The following is a 23,429-nucleotide window of genomic DNA, read 5'->3' as shown; positions in this document are numbered from 1 at the left end:
TCAACATTCACCCTTGCAAAATCCCATAATTTTCTCCCTTCTTTTCCCAATCTCTCTCCTAGACAGCAAGCAACCCAATATATGTTAAACATGTACAATTCTTCTATCTATAGTTCCACATTTATCATGCTGCACAAGAAAAATCCCATCAAAAAGGAGAAAAAAAACAAAGAAAACAAAAAGCAAGGAAACAACAACAAAAAGGTGAAAATACTGTGTTGTGATCCATATTCAGTCCTGACAGTCCTTTTTCTGGCTCTCTCAATCACAAATCTATTGGAATTGGCCTGAAATATCTCATTGTTGAAAAGAGCCACATCCATCAGAGTTGATCATCACATAATCTTATTATTGTTGTGTACAATGTTCTCTTGGTTTTATTTACTTCACTTAGCATCACTTTATGTCTCTCCAGACCTTTCTGAAATCATTTTGCTAGTCATTTCCTATAGAACAATAATATTCCCTGACATTTGTATGCCATAACTTAGTCAGCTGTTTCCCAACTGATGGGCATTCACTCAGTTTCTAGTTCTTTGTCACTAAAAAATAGTTGCTACAAACATTATTAAAAGCTTTTTCTGTATCTCTTGAGATTATCATTTGAAATGGTCAATTATGGCAATACTTTTCTTGATAGTGAACGAGCCCTGCATTCCTGGTATAAGTCCTACTTGGCCATAGCATATTATCCTATTGATAAGTTGTTTTGCTAATGTTTATTTAAAAATTTCACCTGTATATTCATTAGGCAGATTGATTCGTAACTTTCTTTTCTCTGTTTTGGTTCTTTCCATTTTTAGTTTGTGGTTGACAGATTCCATGTGAGAATTTTTTTTTTCCTAGCTGAGCAATCATATTATGTCATAGTTTTGCAGAATTTGAGAACTGACCTCAGCAAACATTTAACTCGATCCATTCTTGAATAGGAATTGATCCTTTAAAGGAATCCCCTCTATGATATCCACAGTTAATCTATCTAGCCTTTACAGTGATACGGCATAGCCCCCTTTAAAATTCCTTGTTTGATCTAGAACTTCCTTTGGGATGACCTTTGAGTTACAAGATCTTGTCAAGCCACTTTGGGCTATCTGAGCTGGCTTGGATTTTCTCAACCCACACTATCTGCTCAGGTTTCCCCAAAACAGTTTCTTCCTTATCTGAAAAGCCCTCCAGGAACCTGGGCTCCGCCCATATGCCCCTTCAAGCAGATAAAAACAGCAAAGGTAGAATCATCCTTTGTCAGAGGTGAAAGATGCCAGCAAAGATGCTTTGCATCAGAGACTCTCTGTCCCCGCCGCTTTTGGCGTATATCTTCCTCTATCTAATGCCTTTTACTAACTTGACTTTAACCTTGTTTCCAAACCTTGCAATAAACATCTTTTTATCAATCTAGGTTTTCGGGCCTGTAAATTCATTTACAGGGGACTCTCGCCGCCACTAGACCTGATTTAACTTTGTATCCTTGCACTGAATCCTAAGGGGTTGCAGGGGAACTCCATGTGACTCCCTGTACCCCGAATCCTGCCACTAGACCTCAATTAATCCTATTGAGGTATATACCTCACCATTAGGTATTTACCTAATCATTTGGTTCCCTGTTACCTCATCAATAGGACAACCTCTACTGAGGGAGAATCAACTACTGCCCAATGAAACCCCTTTCACTTTGAAATGACTTTAAATATTTGGAAATAATTCTTTATATTCTGACTTTTAAATTAGAAGAGAAAAGCAGACAGATTGCTTCCCAAGTAAAAAAGAAGCGTTAAGTAGAATAATAAAAATAATTATGATTTGTTATTCATAAAGAAACAAGTTATTACAAATGCCACCCACTATTCTTGGTACTAACATTTGGGGCCCAATTGTATAATTTCAGTACCTCTTATATGTGAAAGTTCTTTGAAATTAAAGACAGTTATCATTTTCCTTGTCCTACCTTCATGTTTTATATTATATAGATGAAATAGGGACAGTTCCTTGACTTGAGAATCAAATTGAATGTTTTAGCTTCCTTATTATATGGGTCATCCTCTCTTGCATGTAGTCAATATCCTTTCAAAAATGCATACTGGAATTTGGTGACATTAGCATCATCCTCCAGTATGGATAATGTGGAAAAAATTGATCACATTAGTATTTTTTCTTCTATGTCACCCTTTTTTTTGCACATGCTTCTCTTATAGCTGTTGGTGAACTAGGCAAAAGAGATTTTTTAAAAATCTCAGGAATGAACCCATTGGGTTAGTGAAGCTTAGACTGATGACCTCATACTCTTTAAGAATTACAACTTGTTTATGAAGGGTACCCAGAAGTACCTGAGAAACCCTGAACCATTTCCATTTAATAATAGATTCTTCTTGTGGCCTAGTCATTTGTTAGTAATCATATTGTATTGCCCAACTTATAATGAGCAATCCTGGACAAAGGGTGATAGTTGTAGGAATCTGTGTTATCCATTCAGTAGTGAATAGGATCCAATGGCATGCATGTAACCCATTTTCCAAAAGTGGTAAAGCAGATAGCCATTTTGTGACATTTGTGACTCCAAAAGCCAAGTAGTCATCTGATCAAGTCAAAAGTGTCTGTAAAAGACTTCATCCAGTTTGATCTTTATGGACAAAAACCTCTGAAAACATGGACCCCATAGAGTACTAAACTAAATGCTCAGGAAGAAAGACTGCTTGATGGCCTGGTTTAGATTTTCCAAGGCTGCAACTTAACCTGAGCTCCTCTCAAAAGAGAAATACTTAGGAGTGATTCCATAAAAGCAAGGCTATCAGGACACCTAGAAAGAGAGAATGTAGATTCTCCAAAACCCAAAGAAGCCAATAAATCAATGGGATTTTTAGATTGTGAGAAAGAAAGTGCAACTTATATGGACAGCATCTGGAATTGTCTGAATTTTCCTAATTCACTCTATTATGCAAAACTTGACTGAGAGCAAAATCTAGATTTATTATGTTTTGTTACCAATGATCTCTTAATTGCCATCACTGTTGATCTTTTCTCATTCCTAATCCTTCTCAATCTTTGCCTATTTGCTGTTTTTGACACTAATCTGAAAGCACAAGTCTGACTATGTCACCCCATTAGTAAGTAAACTCTAGTAGCTTTCTATTATGTGTATGATCAAATATAAAATCCTCTGTTTTTCAAATCCCTTAATATGCTCCATCCCCTCCCCACTTTCCCTTTTTAATCTTTTTACACATTAGCTGCCCCTATGATATAGTGACACTGGCCTCTTTGCCAACTCCAGACATTTTTACTGGCTGTCCTTTCCTGGAGTGCTCTTCCTTTTATCTTTGCCATCTATATTTCCTCGAGTCCCAGCTAACATCTGACTTTTTAGAAAGCTTTTCTTAATATTCCTTAATCATGGTTCCTTCCTCCTGTTGACTTCACTAAAATTCATTTCACTCACACGTCAAGTTATCACCTTTGTGATGTCATTGGTCTTTTTCAAGAATGAAGAATAACCAACCCAGAATTTAACAACTCAGATTCCCAGAACTTAAATAGTTCCTGGCACATAGCAAACATATACTAAATATTTCTTGGCTATTGATTGACTAGATAGTCTCTCCTCTTTGAGATTTTGTGACATTATTCTGTTACCATCTACTTATCTGACCATTCATTCTCAATCACCTTTGTTCTCTCATCATCACATCACATTCCTTAACTGTGATTAAGAGTCTATCCTTTTCTTTTCCTTCTAATATCCTCCCTCTCCTTCTGCTTCCTTTCTTCCCTTCTCCCCTCTTTCTTTCTCTCTCTGCCCCTTTCTTCCCTTCTTTGCCTGCCTGTCTTTTCCCCTAACCTAATTAGCTCCCATGGGTTTAACCATCATCTCTATGCAGATGACTCTCAAATCTATATATCTAGTAACAATCTCTCCCTGAACTTCAGTCCCACATCACCAATTGCCCTTTGGATATTTCAAACTGGATGTCCTGGAGACATTTCAAACTCAATATATCTAAAACTAAATTCATTATCTTCTTTTTCCCCAAACTCTGTGAAATTTTCCTATTTTTGTCAAAGTCACTACCCTCTTTCTAGTGTCTCAGGTTTGTAATCTCAGCATTATCATGAACTCTCCTCTCCTCTTACCTTGCATATTCAATAAACTGCCAAATCTTTATACAGTTATATTTCTTGCCTACCTCCTATTCTCCATTCACTCAACTACCATCTTAGTTCAGGGCTTCATCACCTTTCACACTGATTAACAGAAGAACCTCTGATTAGAGCTGTCTGTCTCAAGTCTCTCTATTTTGCAGTCCATCTTACATTCTGCTATCAAAATAATTTTCCTTAAGTATGAATCTAATCCTATGATTTCCCTATTCATTCAACTTGAGTAGCTTTAGAATAAAATAACAACTCTTCTGTTTAGTTTTTAAAGTCCTCCATCAACCTATCTGTCCAGCTTTATTGTACATCATTTCCCCTCCTATACTTTACAGTCTAACCAAAGTAGCCTCTTGTGTTCTTCACACAGAACACTCCACCTCCTCTCTCAGTGGCCATCTCCCAAGCCTAGAATGCTTCCACCAGAGTTCCTCTTTCCCCTTCACATGAACCTCAGCCACCGTCTTCTGCATTTCCTGGTCCCTGGCGACTGGCACTTTCCCTCTCAAATAACCTCATATGTATCTCCTTTCTGTTTGTTCACTTTATATATACTATGCATACATTTATATGTTCTTGTTGTCTCCTACTTTAGGATGTAATCTCCTTGTAAATAGGGATCTTTTAATGATTTGTACTTGTAATCACAATACCTAGCACAGGGTCTCTGAATTCTTGTTGACTGATTTTTTCACCCTTTTCCCCCCAAATGCATCTCATTCCCACACCACCATGCAGCCTCATTTGATTAGGAGAAGGTTATATCATCAGCATGGTGTGGGTATCAGTGCCTTCACAAAGGGTTACCTCATTCAGTTCTGTCCTGCCACATGGTAGTAGGATGAGGAAGAATTCAGGTGCCTGGTGAATGATGGTGAGGTATATTGGATTTTTTTTGCAATGAAAGGTGTAATGTTCTTTTCTCTAAAAACATAATCGTTCTCTGGGAGCAGATCTCTTGGAGAGCTTCTAGAGGCAGTCTTAGTTTCAGTTCAGTTCAATAATCCCAAATGCAGCCAGGAGTTAAAGTCCAGATCCTTTATTATGTCCTTCAAAGTCCTGAATCTTTTCCTGGGCCTGGTTAGCTTTAATAGAGGCCTATTTCTCTCCTTGGTTCCAAGAGCTCTCTCCCAATCTCTCAGCCAGCTTCAGCCTCTTGTCCTCCCAATGTCTCCAGCCAGCACAAAGGTGGAAGTTGGAATGAGTCTTGACTCTGAATCTCCTGAAGTCCTCCTAAAGTCCTCCTGGCCCTGAGAGCTTCTTGCTTATATGCTGCACACCAATCGTTTCATCACTAGGAAACCATTATTTGTTGTAGGATTAGATCAATGCTAAATTAGATTTAACCATTGTCTCCTCAATTCCACTCAGTACCTTGTTTCAAGTTCTGGCCCATAACATCTCCTTGTAGGATCAGATTAATCATACTGAACCAAGTTAAATTAGATAATTATTGTCTTTATCAATTCCAGTGACTTAGCACCTTGTAAGAATCCTAACAGAAAGGGAATCACTTCTCAAAATATTTTCAGTTCCAGGAGAGATAAAAAGCAAAGTAGATAGTTCTTTTTTTTTTTTTTAATTTTTTTTTATTATATATATATATATATATTTTATAATATTATCCCTTGTATTCATTTTTCCAAATTACCCCCCCTCCCTTATTCCCTCCCCCCGACGACAGGCAATACCATACATTTTACATGTGTTACAATATAGTCTAAGTACAATACATGTGTGTGAATATCATTTTCTTGTTGCACAATAAACATTAGAATCCGAAGGTACATGCAACATGGGCAGACAGATATTAGTGCTAACAATTTACATTCCCCTCCCAGTGTTTCTTCTCTGGGTGTAGCTACCTCTGTCCATCATTGATCAACTGGAAGTGAGTTGGATCTTCTTTATGTTGAAGATTTCCACTTCCATCAGAATACATCCTCATACAGTATCGTTGTTGAAGTATACAGTGATCTTCTGGTTCTGCTCATTTCACTCAGCATCAGTTGATTTAAGTCTCTCCAACCCTCTCTGCATTCCTCCTGCTGGTCATTTCTTACTGAGCAATAATATTCCATAACTTTCATATACCACAATTTACCCAACCATTCTCCAACTGATGGACATCCATTCATCTTCCAGTTTCTAGCTACAACAAAAAGAGCTGCCACAAACATTTTGGCACATATATGTCTCTTTCCGCTCTTTAGTATTTCTTTGGGATATAATCCCAGTAGTAGCGCTGCTGGGTCAAAGGGTATGCACAGTTTGATAACTTTTTGGGCATAATTCCAGATTGCTCTCCAGAATGGCTGGATTCTTTCACAACTCCACCAGCAATGTATTAGTGTCCCAATTTCCCCACATCCCCTCCAACATTTGTCATTATTTGTTCCTGTCATCTTAGCCAATCTGACAGGTGTGTAGTGGTATCTCAGAGTGGTCTTAATTTGCATTTCTCTGATCAGTAGTGATTTGGAACACTCTTTCATGTGAGTGGATATAGTTTCAATTTCTTCCTCTGAGAATTGTCTGTTCATATCCTTTGACCATTTATCAATTGGAGAATGGTTTGGTTTCTTATAAATTATGGTCAGTTCTCTATATATTTTGGAAATGAGACCTTTGTCAGAACCTTTGTTTTTAAAAATATTTTCCCAATTTGTTACTTCCCTTCTAATCTTGTTTGCATTAGTATTATTTGTACAGAAACTTTTTAGTTTGATGTAATCAAAATCTTCTATTTTGTGATCAATAATGATCTCTAGTTCTCCTCTGGTCATAAATTCCTTCCTCCTCCACAAGTCTGAGAGGTAGATTATCCTCTGTTCCTCTAATCTATTTATTATCTCCCTCTTTATGCCTAAATCATGGACCCATTTTGATCTTATCTTGGTATATGGTGTTAAGTGTGGATCCATATCTAATTTCTGCCATACTAATTTCCAGTTTTCCCAACAGTTTTTTCCGAATAATGAATTTTTATCCCTAATGTTGGAATCTTTGGGTTTGTCAAAGATTAGATTGCTATAGATGTACCCTTTTTTGTCCTTTGTATCTAATCTGTTCCACTGATCTACCGGTCTATTTCTTAGCCAATACCAAATGGTTTTGGTGACTGCTGCTATATAATATAGCTTTAGATCAGGTACACTTAGACCACCTTCCTCTGAGTTTTTTTTCATTAGTTCCCTTGCAATTCTTGACCTTTTATTCTTCCATATGAATTTTGTTGTTATTTTTTCTAGGTCATTAAAATAGTTTCTTGGGAGTCTGATTGGTATAGCACTAAATAAATAGATTAGTTTGGGGAGTATTGTCATCTTTATTATATTCGCTCGGCCTATCCAAGAGCACTGAATGTCTTTCCAATTATTTAAATCTGATTTTATTTTTGTGGCAAGTGTTTTGTAATTTTTCTCATATAATTCCTGACTTTTCTTTGGTAGATGGATTCCCAAATATTTTATACTCTCAACATTTGTTTGGAATGGAATTTCTCTTTGTATCTCTTGCTGTTGCATTTTGTTAGTGATATATAAAAATGCCGAGGATTTATGTGGATTTATTTTGTATCCTGCCACTTTGCTGAAATTTTGAATTATTTCTAGTAGCTTTTTAGCAGAGTCTTTGGGGTTCTCTAAGTATACCATCATGTCATCTGCAAAAAGTGATAGTTTAATTTCCTCATTTCCTACTCTAATTCCTTGAATCTCTTTCTCGGCTCTTATTGCCGAGGCTAGCGTTTCTAGTACTATATTGAATAGTAATGGTGATAGTGGGCAACCTTGTTTCACTCCTGATCTTACTGGGAAAGGTTGCAGTTTATTTCTATTGCATATTATGCTTACTGACGGTCTTAAATATATACTCCTGATTATTCTAAGGAATAATCCATTTATTCCTATACTCTCAAGAGTTTTTAGTAGGAATGGATGTTGGATTTTGTCAAATGCTTTTTCTGCATCTATTGAGATGATCATATGGTTCTTATTAATTTGATTATTAATATGGTCAATTATATTAATAGTTTTCCTAATATTAAACCAGCCCTGCATTCCTGGAATAAATCCTACTTGATCATAGTGTATTATCTTGGAGATGATTTTCTGAAGTCTTTTTGCTAATATCTTATTTAAGATTTTAGCATCAATATTCATTAAGGAGATTGGTCTATAATTTTCTTTCTCAGTTTTCGATCTACCAGGTTTAGGTATCAGTACCATGTCTGTGTCATAAAAGGAATTTGGTAGGACTCCTTCATCCCCTATTTTTTCAAATAATTTATATAACATTGGGGCTAATTGTTCTTTAAATGTTTGGTAGAATTCACATGTGAATCCATCTGGCCCTGGGGATTTTTTCCTGGGGAGTTGATTAATAGCTTGTTCTATTTCTTTTTCTGAAATGGGACTATTTAAGCAATTTATCTCCTCCTCTGTTAATCTAGGGAGCCTATATTTTTGGAGGAAGTCATCCATTTCACTTAAGTTATCAAATTTATTGGCATAAAGTTGGGCAAAGTAACTCCTTATTATTTCTCTAATTTCCTCTTCATTGGTGGAAAGATCCCCCTTTTCATTTGTAAGACTATCAATTTGATTTTCCTCTTTCTTTTTTTTGATCAAATTTACCAAAGGTTTATCTATTTTATTGGCTTTTTCATAAAACCAACTCTTGGTTTTATTTATTAATTCAATAGTTTTTTTACTTTCAATTTTATTGATTTCTCCTTTTAATTTTTGTATTTCGAGTTTAATTTTTGGTTGGGGGTTTATAATTTGGTCTTTTTCTAGCCTTTTAAGTTGTAAGCCCAATTCGTTAATCTTCTCTTTCTCAATTTTCTTCAAATAAGCCTCTAAAGATATAAAATTTCCCCTTATTACCGCTTTAACTGCATCCCAAAGATTTTGATATGATGTCTCATCATTATCATTATCTTGGGTGAAATTGTTAATTGTTTCTATAATTTGCTCTTTCACCCAGTCATTCTTTAAGATGAGATTATTCAGTTTCCAATTACTTTTTGGTCTATTTACCCCTAACTTTTTACTGAATGTAGCTTTTATTGCATTGTGATCTGAGAAGAAGGCATTTATTATTTCTGCCTTCCTACATTTAATTTTGAGATCTTTATGTCCTAGTATATGGTCAATTTTTGTATAGGATCCATGAACTGCTGAGAAGAAAGTATATTCCTTCCTATTGCCATTCAGTTTTCTCCAAAGGTCTATCATACCTAGTTTTTCTAATGTTCTATTTACTTTTTTAATTTCTTTCTTGTTTGTTTTGTGGTTTGATTTGTCTAAATCTGAGAGTGCAAGGTTGAGATCTCCCACTATTATAGTTTTACTGTCTATTTCTTCTTGCAGTTCTCTTAACTTTTCCTTTAGAAAGTTAGATGCTATACCACTTGGTGCATATATGTTTAGTATTGATATGGCTTCATTATTTATGCTACCTTTCAGCAGGATATAGTTTCCTTCCTTATCTTTTTTAACGAGATCTACTTCTGCTTTTGCTTGATCTGAGATAAGGATAGCTACCCCTGCTTTTTTGGCTTTACCTGAAGCATAATAGGCTCTGTTCCAACCTTTTACCTTTACTCTGTATGTATCTCCCTGCTTTAAGTGTGTTTCCTGTAGGCAACATATTGTAGGGTTCTGCTTTTTGATCCAATCTACTATCCGTCTCCGTTTGATGGGATCGTTCATCCCATTTACATTTACAGTTAAAATTACTAATTCTGTATTTCCTGCCATCGTATTATCCCCAGATTATGCTTTTTTCCCTTGACCCCCCTGATCCCCCTCCCCGATATTTAATTTACAGACCCCCCTTGTGACGCGCAACCCTCCCTTTTTTTTTTTTTAGAATCCCTCCCCCCTCCCTCCAAGTCCCTTCACTTATTCTCCTTTTCCTTTTCCCTTTTCCTCTCCCCCCTTTTAATGAGGTGAGAGAAAATTCTCTGAAAAACAAATATGTTAATTATTTACTCTTTGAGCCTCTCCTGATGAGAGTAAGATTCACACAATGATTCTCCCCCTCACTAAGTTCCCTCAGATATGGTGTATTTTCTATGCCTCTTCCTGGGATGTAGTTTCCCTCTTTTTATCACTCCTTCCCCTTTTTCTGAACCGACCTCCTTCCCTTTACTACACCCCCCTTTTTTTCTTTTATATCAGTAAAATCAAATTATCCTTGAGTATTTTTTATATACTCACAACAGAGTTACAGTTCTCAAGGGTTCTGTGTACCTTTTTCTGTTTCTCTTCAGTCTTGTGGATGTAGATCAAATTTTTTGTTTAAGTCTGGTTTTTTTCTTAGAAACATATAGAATTCCTCTGTTTCATTGAATGACCATCTTCTTCCATGGAAAAAGATGCTAAACTTAGCTGGGTAGTTCATTCTTGGTTGCAGTCCTTGATCTTTTGCCTTACGGAATATCAGGTTCCAGGCCCTTCTATCTTTTAATGTGGAGGCAGCCAGATCTTGGGTGACCCTTATTGTGGCACCTTGGTATTTAAATTGTTTTTTTCTAGCTGCTTGCAGGATTTTCTCCTTTGTGTGGTAATTCTGCAGCTTAGCCACTATATTCCGTGGTGTTCTTTTTTTAGGGTCTATTTCAGAAGGAGTTCGATGAATTCTTTCCACATCTACTTTGCCTTCTGTTTCTATTATCTCTGGACAGTTCTCCTTGATAATTTCCTGTAAAATAGAATCTAGGCTCTTTTTTTGGTCATAGTTTTCTGGAAGTCCAATAATCCGCAGATTATCTCTCCTAGATCCATTTTCCAGGTCTATAGATTTTCCCAGTAAGTATTTGACGTTGTTCTCCAGCTTCTCATTTTTTTTGTTTTGTTTGACTGATTCTTGGGTTCTCTGTGAATCATTCATTTCTATTTGTTCCATCCTGACTTTTAAGGAGTTATTTTCTTCTTTCACAGTTTTTAGTTCTTTTTGTAAATGCCCAATTTCGTTTTTAAATGAATTATTTTGCTCTATTGAATTTTTTTCCATTTCCCTAATTTTTTTTTTTGAGAATTATTTTCTTTTTCCAATTCAGAAATTCTATTTTCTTGAGACTTTTTTATCTTTTCCAATTCAGAAATCCTACTTTCCTGTGTTTTTTTAACCTTTTCTAATTCACTAATTTTGTTTCCCTGCATCTCCTGTGAATTCTTTATTTTTTCCAACTCCAATTTCAGGACGTTGTTATTCTCTATCATAACTTCCCTTTCCTTGCCCCATTTTTCTTCGATCTCCCTCAATTTCTTAAGAGCTTCTTCTAGGAGAGAGTTATGTGATGGGGGGCAGGAATCGTTCCCCTTTAGGTTGTTATCTTCTGAATCTTTGCTGTTAACTTCCTCGGGGTTGGGTACCCGCTCTTTCTCTGTATAGAAGGAATCTATAGTTTTTCTAGCTTTTTTGCTCATACTTAAAAAATGTTTTGGGGTCTGTCCCTGGGGTAGGAAATTATTTACTTCTTTACCAGCTTCCTCCCAGACCGGATGGATGCAGCGGCCCCTGCGCCCGCGCTAAGAGAGAGCTCTGGGAGAGAGTTCCCCACCCCCTCCCTGGAAGTGCCTCAGAGGTGATTAGCACTGCTGTGCTTTGAGGGCGTAGAATAGTGAAGACAGCAAGAAGCTCAGCCTATGTGTCCGGGTGGGGAGTGGATGTCTGCAGCAGGTGACGTGAGAAGCCCCTGCGCTCAAACTGGAAGTGTCTGCCAGAAACCGCGGTCCCTAGTTCAAAGGTTCCGCTTCTCTGGGACTTCCTGGAGCTGAGTTCCACTCCCTCCAGCTAAGCTAGGCCGTGTGTGTTGCCTTGGGCCGTATCCACCCACTTGTCAGTCTCTTAACTATTCTCAGGAGGTAGCTGAGGCCACACCCCCTGGTGCCGAGTCTGCCGAGTCACCCCCAGGGTGGGGGGGGGGAGGGGGAAATCTAATCTGAGTTTTAAAATATTTTGGCTTTCTCTTCTGAACTGCTAAATAATTAGCAGAGAAGAGCTAACAGCCTGTGCCAGATTCCTTTACCTCAGTGGCTTCTCTGATCCCAGAGCCCCTCCCAGCGCAATGGGCGCAGTGTGCCCCTACCCCACCGTCTGTGCTGGTCTTTCTTATTCCTCCCCTGAGAACTGACCTTTCCTGTTGAAACTCCAGATTCTCTTCAGCTGGTAAGTCGTGCTTCCAGTCCTTGTGGTATCTATCAGTCCTGAGCTAATTTTGAGACTTAATTTATCTAATTGGTTGTGAGGGAGTGAGGACGTTCACTGAGTAGTGTGTTTCTTCTCCGCCATCTTGGCTCCGCCTTCTCAAAGTAGATAGTTCTACACCACTCACTTGGGGTCTGTGGCTACATGCCCCACCACTTTAATGAGGGAAGAAATGGCTATAGAAATGGATGACTACTTTTGTCTCTCTGTAATCCACAGGAACTTATTTGTCTTCTTCACTAGCATAGGGTTGTTTGAGGGGAGTTAGTATAGTAAATTACCTTTTGTAGTTAATGGTACACTGGAGAGAGTGCTGAGCCTAGAATGAGGAAGGCTTGAGTTTAAATCCAGCCTCAAGCACTTCCTAGATATGAGACCCTAGGCAAATCAATTTAACCTGTTTGTCTCAGTTTTCTCATCTGTAAAATGAAGACAATAATAGTATCTATCTCAAAAGCCTCTCTTGAGGATCAGATGAGATGATTTTTAAAAACTTGTTTAGAATTTGGCACAAAGTAAGCTTTACATAAATGCTTATTCTCTTTGCCTCAATCTCTTCCATCTATATCATTAGGAAGGAATATATATATATATATATTTTTTTTTTTTCTAATAAGTCTGAAACATGATATTAACTATACAAGATGGCTTGTAATTTCCAAGGTTACCATACTCAGTTTTATAGAAACTATATACAGACATATGGTAAGCAAAAATATGATGACTTATTAGTATTGTAATATCTTTCCAAGTGTGAAGGAATGTTCATGATCTAGTTTTTCTTTCCGTTGAGCAATAGGAAATTCATGTCTGTGATTCAAGTGAACCTTTTGGACCAACCAAATCTTAGGGACAGCTTCCCTTTTAGGAAAGAAAACAAAAATAGAAAATTAGTTCCCCCTCCCCCCCCACCTCAATATGGCAGGGCTTTAGATAATCAGAAAATTCCTCAGTCACTTAAATCTTAGATTACTGGACCACTCAAGTCACTGGAACCATTTCCTTGTCTTTTTGAGAAAAAAAGTAACCTAATCTACTTGGCAGGGATCCTGTAGATATTACTATTATCATAACCTATATGTAGCTAAAACATATTGAGAGGCACTGACAAAACTTATAAATTGTATACAAGACATGAAAATCTCACCTGACATACAGGGGCAGGATAAATGCATTGATACTACAGAAAAAATAGTGGAGCCAAAGAAGCAGCTCAGAAAATGATGCTATATTCTCCTTTATCCCAGTCTCACATGAAGAGGTGGCCTCTTATCCCTACAACAAATTGTCCCCTCTGTCATCACCACTTTATCAGTTATTTAAGTCTTTACCCTGAACGTTGGCTCTTTCCCTATGCCTACAAACATGTCTATCTTTCCTCTATTCTCAAAAAAAGTTCATTTGATTGGTGGCCAAACGCTCTTCAAAGACTATAGATAATGTGTACTGCCATGTCTTGTCCTTTCATTTTCTTCTTAATTTCATACAATCTGGCTTATGTTCTCATCATTCCATCAAAACTGTTCTCTTCAAAATTACCCATAATTTTTTTTTCAGGACAATTGGGGTTCAGTGACTTGCCAGGGTCATACAGCAAGGAAGTGTTAAGTGTCTGAGGCTGGATTTGAACTCAGTTCTCTTGTCTTCAGAGCCAGTGCTCTATCCACCTCATTATCTAGATGCCCTCCATAATTTCTAAATGGCCTTTTCCAATGGTATTTTCTCAGTCCTCATTCTTCTTGACCTCTTTGCAGCTTTTGACATTACTGTTCATCCTCTCCTCTCCTCTTTGATAGTCTTTCCCCCTAGGTTTTAGGGTACTTACTCTCTCCTGCTTTTCTTCCCACCTGTCTGACCATTCCTCAGTTTCCTTTGCTGAATCTTCATCCAGGTTAGAACTTCTAACTGTAGGAGTCTCATGGAATTCTGGGTCCTCTTTTTCTTTTTTACTATTTAATTTGGTGATCTCATTAGCTGCTGTGGTTTTAATTACATCTCTATATTGATGATTCTTAAATTTACTTATTATGCCCTAATCTTTTTGCTGGACTCCAATATTGCATTTCCAATTGCTTTTCAGAAATATCAAATGGAATATTCAATGGACATCTTATATGCAACATATTGAAAATTGAATGCATTATCTTTCTCCTAAACCTTCTCTGTCTTCTACCTTTCCTATTATTGTAGAGGGCAATACATCTCATTGGTTTGCAATTGAGGTATCATCCTTAAGTCCTTTCTATATCTTTCCCACCCCATATCTAATATGTTGCCAAGACCTACCAATTTCATTTTTGCAACTTTTCTCATATATGTACCCTTTTCTTTTCTGCCATTGCCATCACTCTCCTCTTGCCTAGATGATTGCATTAACCTGCCTATCTCAAGTCTTTCTCCCTTCCAATGAGTCCCCATTTAGCCATTTCATTGCTATTCTCTTACTCAGTAAATTCCAGTGGGTTCCCATCACTCATAGGATCAAATCTCAGGCATTCAAAACCCTTCTTAATCACCCCCTTTTTGCCATCTCTCTTCATTTCACCTCTCCAAGCACACTCCCCTCTTTCCAGTCTTGTTATAATTTATTCCACGCCATTTATTCTTTGAGCCAATGACACCAGTCTCCTGGCAATATCCTTTAGTTCTAGACTCTGGGCATTTTCTCTGGCTATCTTCCATTTTTGTGAAAACTGCTTCCTCAGCTTCATCTGCAGATTTCCCTAGTTCTCTTCAAGTTTCAACTTAAATCCTATAGATGTCCTTCCTTAACCCTCTTAATTTTAGTGCTTTTCCTCTTTTTGAATTTCTTGTTTATCCTGTATATAACTTACTTATACATGTATTTACTTTTTGTTTCCCCCATTAGAATGTGAGCTCTTTGAAGGCAAGGACTGTTTTTCCCCCTTTTTAAAATCCCCAGCACTTAGCAGAATGTTTGGCACTTAGTTGGTGCTTGAGAAATATTTATGAACTAAGTGATTTAATTTGAAAAATATTTTGAAACTGTACACAAAAAATTATGGATATAAATGGATTGACCTAAGATGTTGAACTTCATAATTACTAGTGCCCCTATATATAACATAGAAGAATAAAATTCTATTATTTTATTTTAAGAACTTATTCACAAAGCTGTCAATCTTAAAACCAAATGATTCTCTGTAAATAGAAAAAAAATGTACGGAACTTCAACAAAGGGAATTTTAAAATTCAACTCACCTAGTCATATCGCCTTCAAACTTCTAAACTGAAGTGATTTAAAAAAAATCCTTCAAACTTTCAGAAAAAGAAAGAAAACACATATCAAAAAACACAAATCAGGCTCTTACCCAATATCTTCGAAAAAGTCAGAAAAGACAGAAGACAATGGAATAGAGCATGTATAAATTTTAAAAACATGGGCTCACATCCTATAATCGTTTATCCAGCTGACCTAAGTATTCTGTTTGAAGATAAAAGATAGACATTTAAAAACCAAGACGACATCAAAGAATTCACAGAGAAAAAAGTCAACAGCCACAAAGATCCTTTCAAAAAGAGCTGAAGTTATGCCCGAGAGAGATAAGTTCTTAACACTTACCAGAACAATGGGTGCCTGAAATCAGAAAATAGTCATATCTGAAATCTTACTGTAAGAGGCACATGCCACCAAAAAGGCAGAATAAAATAAAGTATTGATTCAAATATCGAATGTTATAGTTTGGATTTTTTAAAAAGAGATGCATAGAGAAGAAAGTTAAAAAATATTTAAGTGCACAATGTAAAAGATGTTTGAGATTAATAGAGGAAACAGAAAGGTAACAAAAAGAAGATGGAGAGGGAAAGGGAGTTGGTAATTCCAAAGGGAAAAAAATCCTATCTTTGTCAAATGTAGGGTAAATTCTTAACAAAAATTACAAAGATTTCACTGTAAAATAGAGGTCTTTTATTGACTTTTATAAAGCAAGGGTTATGAGGGAGGGAATAATCATTCACTAAGCACCAAACATGTGAGAAGTACTCTATTAAGTGATTTATAGCTATTATTCTCATTTGATCCTTATACCAAATCTGCAAGGTTAGATGCTATTATTATCTCCATTTTATATTTGAAGAAACTGAGGCAGATACATGTTAAATAACTTGTAATCTAATGTTTGATAAAACTAAATATCCCAGTATCTGTGATAAAACTCACTATTTGACAAAATTGTTGGGGTCATTGGAAATTAGTATGGCAAAAGTTAGGCATTTACTTACATCTAACTGTATACCAAGATAAGGTTGAAATGGGTTCATGACTTAGACATAAAGAGTAATAATAGAAGTAAATCAGAACAAAGGATAGTCTACCTCTCAAATCTGTGGAAAAGGAAGGAATTTGTGGCCAAAGAAGAACTAGAACATATTATAGATATACAAAATAGATAATTTTGATTATATTAAGTTAAAATTTTTGTACAAACAAAACCTATGCAGACAGAGTAGAAGGGAAGCAATAATCTGGCAAAAATTTCTTTCATTCAAGGGTTCTGATAAAGGCCTCATTTCTAAAATATATAGAGAATTGACTCAGATTTATAAGAATTCAAGTCATTCTCCAATTGATAAATGGTCAAATGATATGAACACACAATTTTCAGATGAAGAAATTGAAACCATTTCTATTCATATGAAAAGGTACTATAAATCCCTGTTGATCAGAGAAATGCAAATTAAGACAACTCTGAGGTACCACTACCACTACACACTTCTCAGATTGGCTAAGATGACAGGAAAAGATAATGATGAATGTTGGAGGAGATGTGAGAAAATTGGCATACTAATGCATTGTTAGAGTTGTGAACTGATCTAACCATTCTGGAGAGCCATATGGAATTATGCCTAAAGGGCTAGCAAAACTGTGCATACCCTTTGATCTAGCAGTGTTTCTCCTAGGCTTCTATCTGAAAGAAATCTTATAGAAGGGAAAGGGACCCACATGTGCAAAAGTGTTTGTGGCAGCCCTTTTTGTAGTGGCAAGAAACTGGAAACTGAGTGGATGCCCATCAGTTGGAAAATGGCTGAATAAATTGTGGTATATGAATGTTGTGGAATATTATTGTTCTGTAAGAAATGACCAGCAAGATAATTTCAGAGAAGCCTGGAGAAACTTACATGAACTGTTGCTATGTGAAATAAGCAGAATCAGGAGATCACTATGCACAGCAACAACAGATTATATGATAATCACTATGATGATCACTCCTGACAAACATAGCTCTTTTCAACAATGAGATGATTCAGGCCAGTTCCAATGGTCTTGTGATTAAGAGAGTCATCTGCACCCAGAGAGGGGACTATGGGAACTAAGTGTGGATCACAACATAGTATTTTGACTTTTTTATTGTTTGCTTGCCTTTTGTTTTTTCCTTCTTTAACATGATTTATGTGAAAATTGGTTTTGCATGATCATATTTGTAATAGAGTTTGTATTTCTTGTCTTCTCAGTGAAAGGCAGAGAATTTAGGGATTAGTGCCTAGTTTCTTTAAAAAAAAGAAAGAAAGCAAAGAAAGAAATATATAGTAAGAATTAAAAACTAATGGACAGTCTATATGCTTATGGCTATCTACTCAACCTTAAGAAATATAGAAAAAGGTCCTCAGTGCATTGAGAAGACCTCTATGAAAGATTGGTAGGAAGACATGGGCAAGAGTTACAGAGAAATTTATGAGTTATGGATAGATTATCATTTGCATGATTGCAGGAAATAATTGTATCTGCATGCATATCATCTGCATGATTGACGACATCAAAGGTCCATCAAAGAATGAAAGCATTTTGTAAATATCTGGCCTCCAGAATTTCTAATGAACTGTTTATAGGGCACAACACATAATCACCATAGAATAAATAGGTAAGGATATAAATAATTTGCAAAGGAGAAAGAATTGCTAATTATAAACCATCTAAAATTGTTCACATTCTCTAATAATCGTAAAAGTAATGTGAATTAATGTTACACCCATCTAATTGACAAAACAAATTTAAGGTGGAAAAATTTAAATGTTTCAGAAGATATGAGTGAGTAGGTATACCATTACACCTGTGACAGGATTTCAAATTATTACAGTCTCCATGGAGAATGATCTGACACCACATGGAACAAAAGTTATTTGGTAATTCCTGCTGTGTTGGCTTTCTTCTATTTCCTCCTATTTTCTTTTGAGATAAAAGATTTTGGAGAAAAATTGAAGCTCTATGTTTATAAATGTTAACACTGAAACTAGACAAGTTTTTTTCTAAAACTATAGAGATCCATTCTTGGACCTGGGCCAGCATCTATAGAAGCTTTCCTTCTACCTTTTCCTTTCATGTGACTTTTAATCCTTTATTTACCACAATAAAAATATAAATATCCATCACTCTGAGAGAAAAAAACACACCAAAACTTGTCTAATTGAAACCTCAGGTGACAAATGTGAAGGGTATTTCTGGGCCTGTGCTTCTCTATAAGGTAGGACCTGCCAGAACTTGGGATCTGTTGCATTAGCCTTTAGGAACACAAGCATCTTAATAATAGAATTAAAAAAAATAAAAGACCCACCAGTGCTGAAATATTCATAGCTGCCTTTGTCATAACAAAAAATTCAGATCAATCAGTATATCCAATGATTGGGAATGGCTGAACAAATTGGAGTCTGTTAATGTAAAGGAATATAACTATGACATTTAAAATGACAAATAGAAACCACTTAAGAAGGGTGCTAAAACTTCTGGGGAATAATCTAAAATGAATTGTTTGCTGACCAGCTGAAGCCCTTCTGAGTGAGTGAATAGAGTGGAGGGGTTGCCTAAAGGAAATCATACCCCTAGTGATAATTGACCAAAAGAGTTAGGAAAAAGGATGACTCTGCTTACATAAAATTAGGGGCCATTAAAGAGGGAATAGCTAGTTTTCTGCTGATCTGAGCATTTCCAAGATGCTCTTGTTGAATTTGTTAAATTTTTAATTTAAAAAGTTATTTTAAAATTTTTCCTCTAAGAAAGGAGGTATCTAAAAAGAAAAAAATTCTTATTCTTTTTGTGAGAGGAACATACTTCATGAGTAACAATGGCAAGGACCTATAAGGATATTCTCAGGAAGGCCAAAGTCCAGAATAAGCAGAGCCTTGGGGAAAAAATTGCTAAGGACAATTTAAAAATATGTATGCAACTAGAATAACACACTAGGCTTACTATTTTGGGCATTTGGTACAATATTGAAAAATAATAAGAAAAAAAGTGTTTTAGACTTCTTTTTAACTAGGAAATTTTTTTAAAAATTGAGTTAGGTTATTGTGCCTAGTTTCTTTAATAAATTTAAGATTCATGCAAGAAATAGGAGATAATAGGTGATATTTTCAACCCTCTTTTTCGTCACAGAAACAAGGATTTCAGAAGACAAAATCAAATTTTGGAAGTGAAAAAAATTGGTTAAGAAGATGACACTTGATAATGGGTTTTTGAAGACTAACCTAGGGTTCAAATGTAAAGTGATGGCTCTTGGACATGATTGGAGCAGTATTTGACATGCTGATAAAGTTATTTTTATGAAGTCACAAATTTTATTAAAAAATGGAAGCAAAATATTAATATTGATGGAAATACATCGTAATATAATAAGTATAATGCACATAAAAGTAACATGAATGTAAAACCCATGATAATATAAATATACCATATAAAAAGTATATTGGATTATGTTTTTAAAAAGTATGTTAGAAGGGATGCTAGGTGGCGCAATAGATAGAACACCAGCCCTGAAGTTAGAAGGACCTGAGTTCAAATTTGATCTCAGACAACATAACACTTCCTAATGGTGTGACCCTGGGCAAGTCACTTAACCCCAATTGCTGCAGCAAAAAACAAAAACAAAAACAAAAAACAACAACAACAAACGTGTCTTAGATTATAAATATAATAAGAAAAGGAGAAAAGTCACTGAAAAAAATCTGTCTAGTTTATCTACTTAAAGTCATTAAATAACTTTGACGTGATCATTAAAATATCAATTATTCATATTTCATATTGAAATTTGCAAAATGGATAGATTATTAATTAATTTAATTAAAATCTCTAAATTAATAATTCTAAATCAAAGAGGAAAATCCAATTGCTGCTAGAATGTAAATAAAATTAAAAGATAAAAGAAAATATAAAAGAAAGATCATGATGAATTTACATGAACCCATTCCAACTTTATCTTGGCATAGGGTATTAGGTGTGGGTCAATGCCTAGTTTCTGCCATACTAATTTCCAATTTCCCCAGCAATTTTAGTCAAATAATGAGTTCTTATCCCAGAAGCTGGGATCTTTGGGTTTATCAAACACTAGATTACAATAGTTATTGACTATTATGTCTTTTGAACCTAACCTATTGCGCTGATCAACTACTCTATTTCTTAGTAATAAATGGTTTTGATGACTGCTGTTTTAATCAATTAGTTCTTTAACAGTTTCTAAGAAATCAGTGTCTTTGTTAAAGGGACCTCACAATAACTGTAGTACCTCCCTCACAGGATTGTTGTGAAATGCAAATAAATAATATATGAAAGTGATTTGATAGCTTTAACATCCTATATTAATGACATTTAATATTTAATGAGGATGGAAAATCAACATGTGGTTTTGATAAGGTTAAGATAAGGTTCTCCTTTCTGATTGTATCCTCAAATGATTGATTACATCATCATCACCATCTTTCTTTCTCTTCTCCTTTCTTCTCTTTTCTCTATTTTCCTTTCTCTCTCATTCTCATTGTCTCCTTTTCCATTGTCTCCTTTTCCTGTCTCCGTTTCTCTCTCTCTTCCCTCTCTTTTATTTCTCTCTCCTCTCTCTTTTTGGCTCTCTCTTTTCCTCTCACTCTTTCCATCTCTTCCTCTCTCTTTTTTCTTCTTTCTTCTCTGATCTTTCTCTTTCCCTCACTTCTCTCTTCTTCCCTTCTCCATTCTATTCCTTTTCTCTCTGCTACTTCTTTCCTTTTTCTCCTTTCTTTTCTCTTCTTTCTCCTCACTCCCCTTTTCTCTTCTTTTTTCCCCTCTCTCCTTTCTTCTCTTTCTCTTTCCTAACTCTTCCCTTTCCCCCCTCTCTTTTTATTTCTAAAAGCTTTATTTTTAATTTCTCTTTTACACACACAAGCAAGCCATCCATGATATCTGGCTATAAACACAAATCAGACAGCAAGAAAGAAGATGAAACAAAGATAACTAGAAGAAACAGTCAATTTAGCTTTCAGTGTTTCAAATGAGATGTGGTCTCGTCAGCTGCTGCTGACGCAGGAAAGTTGCTGCCAGATGCACCCTGACATGGTGCTAATGCTTCCTTCATTCAAAGATAGTCATGGACCAGAAGCATTAGCACATGAAGGCTTTTAGAGATGAGAGAATTTGAAATCCTTATCTTAAACCCTAAGCAGGTAGTTCTTTGTAGAAAGTTCATCCTTTGATTCATGCTTTATTACAGGACTCAGAGAATTGCACCCTAATCTGGCCATAGATTCTGCCTGTGAATCCTACTTGAAAAACTTTCAAAATAAAATGAATTGGTTCATATAAAATATGTACAGGGAAAGAGGCATACCTAGGAACAATCTAGTAAGTTCCTCCTGATTTCTCTCTTTCACTGTTGAAAATAAATGTTATTCTCTTCACAGATCACAGAATTTCAGAGTTCAAGGGTATCTGTATAATGACAAGAGATCATTCAGCTTCTTCTTGAAGACCTCCCATGAGGGGTAGGTGGGTGAGGATTCAGTGTCCTCAAGGCAGTTCATTCCAATGGGATAATATTTGTGAAGTGTTCAGCACAGTGCCTGGCACATGATATGTGTTTAATAGATGCTTACTTAATTAACACTTCTCTCCCATTCTACTTTTGGACAGCTTGAATTGTGAGGAGGATAATACATACATATATATGGATGTACACATTATATATATATATATACACATACACACTATATATACATATATATACACACATATATATATGTATGTATGTATGTATATATATATATATATATATATATATATATATATATATATAGAGAGAGAGAGAGAGAGAGAGAGAGAGAGGGGGGGGGGGGGGAAGAGTGAACGTTTATGTGCATGCACGTGTACACATGTTATCAGGATGTTAGGAAACACTATTTTCCAGAACTATAGCCCAGCAAGCAGGCTGTATCCCAATCTTGCCATAATAATCCTTTACATTTATCCTTTAGATGATCTCAGCCACAGCAAAATAGCAGAATTGTTTCTGGTAATGAAGCCTTGTTATGAATAATACTTGTCACATTGCTGCTGTTAGCCCCTCATCGTCAAGGCGTACTCACTGCATAGCCATAAGTACAAATACTGAGACTTCCCCACACCACACTCTGCCTCTATACTAGCTCCATCCTCCACCCCAGCTAGGGCTGTGGCTCTGACACATGTATTCTGGCTGGCGAGCCTTTTTCCTCACTTAGAAACTGAACTTCTGTTTGATTCCTAATTCTATTTGTTTGGCTCTGGCCAAACAGAGGTTAAAGACTGGTTGCAGTCCAGTTGACATTTTAATTGGTGGCATAAGTGGGATTGGACATGAAACCAGGTCTTTGGAACCAGTGAGAATGGATTAGACACACCAGAGATACAAGCCCATACTCATCTGGTGAGGCCTCTGCCTTTGTCCTTGTTTCAGTTTCCTGAGCTCTACTTTAGTTCAAATTGGTCTTCCTTTGAGGAAAACTCTAGGGTCTCTTCATTGACCCAGTTCATTCTGGATCACCCTGGTAAAGTTATCCTTTCTTAATTGTATAATCTCTTGTTAATTGGCCTCTCTGTGTGCTTCCATTCCTTTACCACATGCTGTTGTTAAATTTGCAATGGCATATGCCTTGGTAACTTGTGCCTCAGCTGAACCAGTTAAAATTAGAATTGTGTACAAGATTGTCTGTGTTATGTTTGTGTTGTGAGCAAGCCTGATGTTTAGGCCTGTCTTGTTTTCCGTGCTGGTGTCATGGTTATGTTGTGAGCTAGATTCTGTTACCTGGAAAGATTTAAAATGCAGTCAACCAGA

At 36.1% G+C, this 23,429-nt stretch overlaps 1 long non-coding RNA gene across 1 annotated transcript in view; it reads left to right on the top strand.

The window, feature by feature from the left end:
* The window catches only part of LOC141563309 (uncharacterized), a 78,089-nt gene extending 55,830 nt beyond the window's left edge, over positions 1 to 22,259 (top strand). The window contains exon 5 of the long non-coding RNA XR_012488389.1: positions 22,021 to 22,259. This is a non-coding gene — a long non-coding RNA (uncharacterized LOC141563309). The remainder of the gene's footprint in view (positions 1 to 22,020) is intronic.
* The last annotated feature ends 1,170 nt before the right edge of the window (positions 22,260 to 23,429 follow it).

This window comes from Sminthopsis crassicaudata, chromosome 3 (assembly GCF_048593235.1).
Source record: "Sminthopsis crassicaudata isolate SCR6 chromosome 3, ASM4859323v1, whole genome shotgun sequence".
NCBI lineage: Eukaryota > Metazoa > Chordata > Mammalia > Dasyuromorphia > Dasyuridae > Sminthopsis > Sminthopsis crassicaudata.
Note: the sequence above shows the minus strand (reverse complement) of the source record. Positions and strands in the feature narration are given on the sequence as shown.